At 36.3% G+C, this 8,542-nt stretch overlaps 1 pseudogene; it reads right to left on the minus strand.

Moving 5' to 3' along the window:
- Positions 1 to 7,558: 7,558 nt before the first annotated feature.
- On the minus strand, positions 7,559 to 8,189 carry LOC124240715 (peptidyl-tRNA hydrolase 2, mitochondrial-like; annotated as a pseudogene).
- Between the last annotated feature and the right edge of the window lie 353 nt (positions 8,190 to 8,542).

The raw sequence follows: 8,542 nt of genomic DNA on the forward strand, positions 1-8,542 counted from the left end.
GATTTTTCCTCTACTTTGTAAGATCTTTCTTTTCAACATAATTCAAATCGTGCATATGCTTCTCATGCTTTAGCTGTATTGGGCACTCATTTGGATTAAGGGGAACTAGTTCTGCTAATCCCATGCTAGATACTCAATAAACGTACTCATTGAATGAGAAAATGTGTTCGTTATGCTGTATTTTATGGTTAAGCCTAATAAAATTTTGCATTAAGTAAGACTCTATGCCTGGATAATAACTGTTTGCACATTAAATTTCGAGATTTAACTAAGTCTATGATGTAAAATAAAAGGCTTATGAAATTCAAACTTCATTCTTGGATTTCCTAAGATATTGAACAAGATGCCCTTAAAGTTTCCCCCAGTGGACAAAACTTTAGACTGGAATTTTCCTGACTCTAGGCCCCTGACCTTCCTTTCCTTAGACCATTTGCTTTAGAAAATTTGTAATTGTAAATTCTTTCTCTGCTCCTATAAGATGTAAGTTGTTTTAAAAGTCTGTTGCCAGTTTTGTAAGCCAGGGGTGTCTTTCTTAAGGACCTGGGAGCCATCCCTTTGAAATGTGACCATCAAGGAAGATAGTGCCTCTATCTTCCAGTCTCTGTAGGAAGAGAAGGGCCTAATTTTGATTTGTGGCAATTAGCAAGTACAGGTGCCTAAGCACAGACAAAAACATTTGCAAACTCAGTAATAACTCAACATGTTAGATACTTCCCATTGATCAAACTCCTTGTCTAGTACTTTCCTCCAGTACTTTGCAGGGGCTCACTCCAGCACTTAAAAACTTCCCAGCCCTTTTTGTCAATGGACTGTAGGTCAGGCTTAGTGCTGGTCTTTCTCTGCTGCAATAACCATTAATAAATTTGATCTTGTCTGTTTAACTTTGGTGCAATTATTGCTTTGACAATATGCTAATTTACTTTTGGCCAAAAGTACGTAGTAATAAAATTAGCCTACTTCAAAATAAAATAGTTGAAATTATTCATTTTATTTGCACTAAAAATAGTTTTTAAAAAGTTGTTATTTTTAATGTCATATATAAGCACCACTTCCATTTATCGTCTAATAAAAGTATTTAACTGTGGATTTGCTAATTTTGCGTTTGATATATAAACTGGTAATACTTATTTGAGAACCATAACACATATTTTGCTCCAAGACAACTCCATAGAAAACCACAAACTTTGCCATATTTCCTGAAATCAATTAATGGGTTTAATTTTTATTATTTATATGGGTGGTACAAGGTGTAATCAAGACTAATTTTGACCATGGGAAGAGTTGTAGTCAATATTTCTTTAACAAAACATTATATTGGACTATATCTTCAAAGCGATTATTTTCAGTTTATCTTTGTCAACACATATTTCCTGGGCATTTGAATATGAGCAATTATAAATATGATAGGAAGAGGAAAATAGGCTATTAAATCTTGTGAATAAGATGAATATTATCAATGTGGGCTACCAAAATGGTTAAATTACTATTATAACAAATTGTAGTAGGCTAATAGCTGAACAAAAAAATCAACCTATTTGTATATCAACTCTAACATTCTATCATTTCTTAGAACATGGGGTGTTTTGATTAAATCTCATCCTAACTGTGCGTGTATTGTATCCTCGTGTATGTGTATATGTATGTAATATACCTAATACATATAAATATGGCACAATATACTATATATTATACACACATAAAAAAATATATATTTACTATTTCATGTTGACTTAATTTTTCAATATGAAGTCAAACTTTAAAACCAAGCTTAATTTAAAATGTGACATATATAAACCAGAGTTTGATATTCCTTTTGTTTGGCGCACACATTTTTTTAAATGATTTATTTAGAACACTATATAATTTGTAAACTTATACAATTAAAGTTTATTTAGAATTTATTTTATAACAAAGAACTAATCTTAAAAGATCAGAATATTGTCTACAGTCTTTCTGTCTGTCATAACCTCTTCTCAACAACAACTATAAAACCTAAGCAATAATTTGGGATAGGACAGTCTTTAAGAAGGCTGAAGAAAACATCTTTGCAATGTGCTCTTAATTCCTCTAAAGCGGAAGAAAGTTTACATGTTTGAAGTCTTTGTGATATGCAAGTCAACTGGTAAAATATAAGAAAAATTCCTGCTGCCTGACTCATCCCATTGAAATGTGTCACCATGTGATCCATCATCCAGAGAGTCAGAATGATACCCTTAAAATTTAAGGGAGCAGGTAGTTTAAAGAAATTATAGTCTTTGGAAAAACAGCAAAAGAATAGTTGTTTTTTTTTTTTAAGCAAGAAGATCTTCATAGTTAAATTATTATAATAAATAACATACATGCCACTGATTTGCATGAAATGACTATTGGATTTTTCAGTGCCTAAAATTCTGGTGAACACATTGAAATATAGGCTGACATATAATATTGAAATACTTGCAATCCTTTTCGTTTTTTTTGATATATACCTAATGAGAACACCAAAATCTGTATGTACTATGTGTATTAGTTAAGTGTTTTTGGCAATAAGCAATAGAAAACTTCATCTAATTTATTATTTTTTCAAAGATTGGATGTTTGGAATATTACTAGGATAAATCACAGATGAGAAGCAGGTAGACATTTAAATTTTAGGAGGCGCCTGATACAGTACAAGTCCCTGGTAGCTCAGCAGCAATGATCTAGGACCACTGTTTTTTTTTTTTTTGAGGGAGATTAGCCCTGAGCTAACTGCTGCCAATCCTCCTCTTTTTGCTGAGGAAGACTTGCCCTGAGCTAACATCTGTGCCCATCTTCCTCTACTTTATATGTGGGACGCCTACCACAGCATGGCTTGCCAAGCAGTGCCATGTCCACACCTGGGATCCGAACCACTGAACGGGGGCCACTAAAGTGGAACGTGTGCACTTAACTGCTGTGCCACTGGGCCAGCACCTGGACCGCTTTTTCAGATTTACCCTGGAATACAGTTTCCAGTGAAAAGCATAAATATGTTTATTTGTCTTTTTAATAATTTTCAGAATAAGGAGCTCTTTATTTTTTTTGGTGAGTAAGTTTTGCCCTGAGCTAACATCTGCTGCCAATCTTCCTCATTTTGTATGTGGGTCTCTACCACAGCATGGCTGCTGATGAGTGGGGTAGGTCCATGCCTGGGAACCAAACCCAAGCCACCAAAGTGGAGCGTGTCATGTCACTAGGCCATGGGGCTGGCCTCCATACAGCTCTTTAAATGTGACTTAAATAACGGATTTTTTTCAGAACCTCAGAAAGATGCATTTTCTACTCATTGGTAATAATACTCTTTCATTAATTCTTGCAGTCTAGAGATGAGAAATGCTGCACTGTGGGATGTCAAAGTTGATGGCTCAGTCTCCCTTCATTCACAAATTGTTATAAGATAAATGTATTGATTTGAGGCCTACTGATTTGGATGTGACTCCACCAACATTTTATAGAGAGAGAAATAAGGCTTTATTACATCAACTTATTTAGTCACTGTCTCCATGTTCTTAGGAGCAGATTTCATGGCCTTTAAATATCATCATACATTTATTCAATCAATACTGATAGAAGCCTAATGTGTGAAAGGCACTATTGCAGATACCAAGAATTCACAGGTGGAATTTGCCATTGAGGTATTGGAAACAGCCCAGATTGTTTGTCTTATCTCCAAATGAACAAAAATTCAATATTAGGTCATGCAAAGAATATTCAGAGACATTCCATACATTCTAGTAGCTTTGGTAAGTGCTCGCCAGAACTTAGAAACAGAATGCAAACCCAGTCCTCAATTTAGAACATACTGAAGGCCAATTACTTGGACCTACGTGGTCATAAGTGAGGAGCAATATATTTAAATACACAGATTATTATTGTTAAAAATTATGAGTTTCCAAACATCATGTGCACGTTCTCTATAGCCACTTTAGTTTTTCTTAATTAAGATAATTTCTATAAAACCTTACATATACTCTCACTTTCTATTTATAAAACTGTTTGCTTACTACAATTAATGAAATTAATTACTAATTTCATGAGGGCAAGAGACTGTTTGCTCCTGACTCCACTCCTGGATGTAGAAATAGTATGTTCTCAACCAGTTTTTTAATTGAATTATTCTTCAAATCCACACACATTTTTGAGGTACCTATTTTGTGTTAGGCAGCGTTAGGTAATGGAGATATAACAATGATTAGGACACAAATCTTGCTGTTGAAGAGCTTAAAGATAAGAAACATGGTGGTATAACCCTGCCTCTGCTGGTTTATTTTATCTCAGCAGATGTAGGATGGAAAACAACACAAACTGGGGAAGATTTGATTAAATTATTGACTTGCTGAATTTGTAGAAGTGTAGACTGACAGAGGTGTTTCACAGCTATTAGCTCAATGAATCAATGAAATACAATATTGCTGAGGGCGGAAATGTGTTTCTAATGATTACTGCTGTCATTATGCTGCGTCCTCCTCTACACCACTGACAATGTTATCAAATATATGTCAACACGCAGTCATTTCCATTAAAGAAATAAAGGTCTGAATTGCGGTCCCGAGTCCATTCTCAGTTTGAAATTCTAGGTAGCAGTTTGTTTCCTTCCTGCACCTTGAAAGTTTTCGTTACCTACAAGTTAATTTTTATTCAACAACCCAACACTGTACTTTTACATACTAATTATGCACTTATTATGAGCTAGATTCAACTTACTACTAATTGAATGATTTTATTTCTATATGCTGACCAACCAAATACCTCTTTAGCTCTACTATTACTCTTTTTTATTTTACTCTAAATTACAGTTCATATTTTATATTTAACCACTGACTTTCCAAATCACCTTGGAAATTAGTTTTCAGAAATCACTAGAGTATCAAATTTGATAGAAAAATATACATTGTCTCATTCTACCCATTTAAGTCATAGTTAGTTAACCTGAATATCTATATATCCCCCTCAATAAATTTCATATTTCAGAATGATTAATTAATCAACCAAAGGCAATACAAAGACATCGTGAGATTTATTTGCTAGAGTCTTCTGGAAATGCCACTGCCCTAACAAGGAGACATATTTTTTCCTGGGAACAACAATTCAGAGTTCCCTCCACAGGGCCGGAACTGCCAGGAACTTCCAGGTAAGAAGCTATGGCTTTTTACCTCCATATGCACTAGCCCAACCCCCCCTCTCCCAAGCACAAATAATCATAAAAATCAAAAAAATACAGAAATCCTCTGTCAAGCAGAAAATTGAAATACCTAAGTATGCCTAAAGCTACTTTCAATCTTTCCCCAAGTACTGTCAGAACATCTCCTTTTATTAGGGCAAGACTGCTTCAAATGAATTGATCTCCAGTCACTTGAACCAGAGTGCTGTATCTCACAGATTGGCTGCTAAGCGAGACCTGAACTTGGCTTTCTGACTTCGACTATCCCTAATACCAACCGTGATCTTTACCAACTATGCTTGCTGACCCCTGGTACGCATCCTGGCCCGGCTTACTGCTCACTCCTGATTTGTATTACCTCCCACAGCCCTGGTTATGCCGTGTCTCATTCCTGTTCCCTGACACGCACTCTGCTTCCTATTAGACCTTAGTACAATGCCACTGCTTATTTTTAGCAGACACCTTATGTTCTCTATGTACAGATTACCTTCAGACTGTTTTTCCCACCTTGCCCTCTTGTAACTGATATCATCAGTTAACAGAAAGACAAACTGAGTAGAAATTGAAGTAAAAGTTTTCATGAGGTTCTCTGAACTCATCTATCCTAATCTGATGGGAACTGAATCTATTGACCTTCAAGTGTGAGATCCGTGGCTTCAGTCTTTTCTTAAAAACTAAATCTGCCTTCATTTTATAAATCTGCACTGCACTAGCATTATTTCGTCTGAAAAAATATTATTTTAATAGACTGAAATCGTTGTCTATTTTATTAAGAATATTCATTTGATAATGTTCACAAAGTGGTTTATGATCTTTCTGCGAAAATGACAATATTTCCATTTCTTTCATATTGTGCTTTGAGGAAATATTTCAGGAGCAAAGGGTGGTAATGCTATGTTTGATCCAAAGAGACCAATTACTCATTTCCATGCCTTTTCTTAATTTTTGAGGGCCTATTAGCAGAGTGTCACTAAATGCTCCTACAAATTAGCTTTGCTAAGCACATTTTAGACAGATCTTAAATCTCTGATGTTCTCCTTTTGCCTTTAAATATGTTTTTTCATTTTTTTATTTTTCATCTCTTTTTGTTAACTTATAAAAGCTTTGTAAGCTTCTTAGAATGGAAAATCAATTAAGGACATTTGGTTGAGTAAATGGTTTTTTTCTTTGTGGTTAAATGTATTCTTAGCTATAAATGGAGTGAAATGTTATAATGGAGTAAGTCATAATGTTTATATGCAAATCATGAGAAGATAAAACTTTTATGCTTAAATTTTAAGTCACAGGGACTGCACGTCTCTTAGTTTTTAAAGCAACACAATCATTATTTATAATTCATTGAATAAAAAAATATTGACTATGAAATATTAACGTCATGCCGATGCTGTAATTTTCTCATGCACGTATTTTTTCCAAAAATACTTAAATAGAGATCCTATGTAAATTTTTATCAAGTAGCTTAATTCAAATACATGGAAAGTATTAGAAAATCCAGCAATCAATCAGGAGCACCCACCAGAAGAAAAATTATTAGGAAACAAAGTGTAAGTGCATGTTATGTCAATCTTAGAAAATTAGTAAAACCTAAGGGAACAAGTAGTTTTCCCTCATTTTGTTGTTTAGGATCAAGTGGGAACCCAGACAAATATATTATAATTGTGAAGACATTGTCAATTTTATCGTTACCATTCACCCATATATGAACGAGCAAAGGAGGAGAGATATATTATATTTTTAGGCAGAAAGTTTGTTCACACTTATTGAAGCTATATTCTTGGATTGTTTTTTCCCTTCTCCAGACTAGATTGACACTATTCACATTCAGTTCAAGTACGTTTTGCTTTTGCTTAGAGACTGTGTGTAAGCAGAGTGTGACTTCCTGGGGATACCAGCCCATTACTCTTTCGTTTAAGTCCAGGAAAGAGTTCAGTATGGTGATTGATAAAATTCTTTTTCCTAGCTCCAGGAAAAAGGAAAACTGTCCCTTAAAGAAGAAAATGGATTGTTTTTGGGGTTTTTTTGAGGAAGATTAGCCCTGAGCTAACATCCGTGCCCATCTTCCTCTACTTTATATGTGGGACGTCTGCCACAGCATGGCTTGCCAAGGGGCACATAGGGGATCTGAACCAGTGAACCCCAAGCTGCCAAAGAGGAGCGTGGGAAACTAACCACTGCACCACCAGCCTGGCCCCTTTAAGCAACTTTTTAATGAAGAATTACATCTTCCTATCTTTTTGATTAGCCAGCCCTGGTGGTATAGTGGTTAAGAGTCTCTCACCGCCATGACCTGGGTTGTTTCCAGGTCAGGGAACGACACCACCTATCTGTTGGTTGTCATACTGCAGCAACTGCACCTTGCTGTGATGCTGAAAGCTGTGCCACCAGTATTTTATTTATTTATTTTTGGGAGGGAGAGGGAAGACATTCAGCTTTTATTGTTAATTTGACAGTTTCAAACATTTGTGGTGGTGGGACCGTTGTTATGCAAAATTCCACAAGTTTTAGGTGACCAGTGACTTTGTCAATTAGGTCTGCTGGTCCTGGCCCAATTCCTAGGACAGTTCGAGAGCCTAGTGCAATCTGAGTGCGTCCAACATCTTGGATTAAACTCACAGTCAGTCCCAACGTTTTTGCATGGGTCAATAATTCAACCAGAGTTTCTTTATCAGGGCCTTTGAGTACCACTTTGGGCTGACCACAGTATTCCCACTCTGAGTAATTCAGGGTTTCTCCTTTGAATTTGCTTGTAGGCAGAAACAGCAGCATGAGAGCACTGGGCAGCCACTTTCCAGTTTCCCATCTTCAAGACATTTCAAACCACAAGAATCATTTTGTACTCCCGACTCTCTCCTAAGATGCTTGCTTCAGCTCCACTCTTTGTGTCTGTCTTGCTCCTTGAGCTTTTGCGGGTCAGCCCAAAGTGTGTGGGGAGGCCCCAGTCCACGAACATGCCACAAACAACTCCAGCAGCCAAGTTGCGTGCACCAGGATGAACCAAATATTCCATGAACAAGGATTTGGAGAGCATTTAGGACACATCTTTGCCTCACTTGCACTTTTGCGTGCCACCAGTATTTTAAATACCAGCAGGGTCACCCATGGTGGACAGGTTTTGGTGGAGCTTCCAGACTGGGATAGACTAGGAAGAAGGACCTAGCCACCCACTTCTCAAAGAATTGACCATGAAAATCCTGTGAATAGCAGCAGAGCATTGTCTGATATAGCCCCAGGAGGTGACAGGATGGCGCAAAACACCAGATAGGGTTCTGTTCTGCTGTACACAGGGTCACTGGGAGTTCGAATCAACTACACAGCACTAAGAACAAATCCCTTTAATTATGATAGCTGTATTTGCTTAATATTTTATATATTGCTTTTATA

The sequence above is a fragment of the Equus quagga genome, chromosome 6 (assembly GCF_021613505.1).
Source record: "Equus quagga isolate Etosha38 chromosome 6, UCLA_HA_Equagga_1.0, whole genome shotgun sequence".
Lineage (NCBI taxonomy): Eukaryota > Metazoa > Chordata > Mammalia > Perissodactyla > Equidae > Equus > Equus quagga.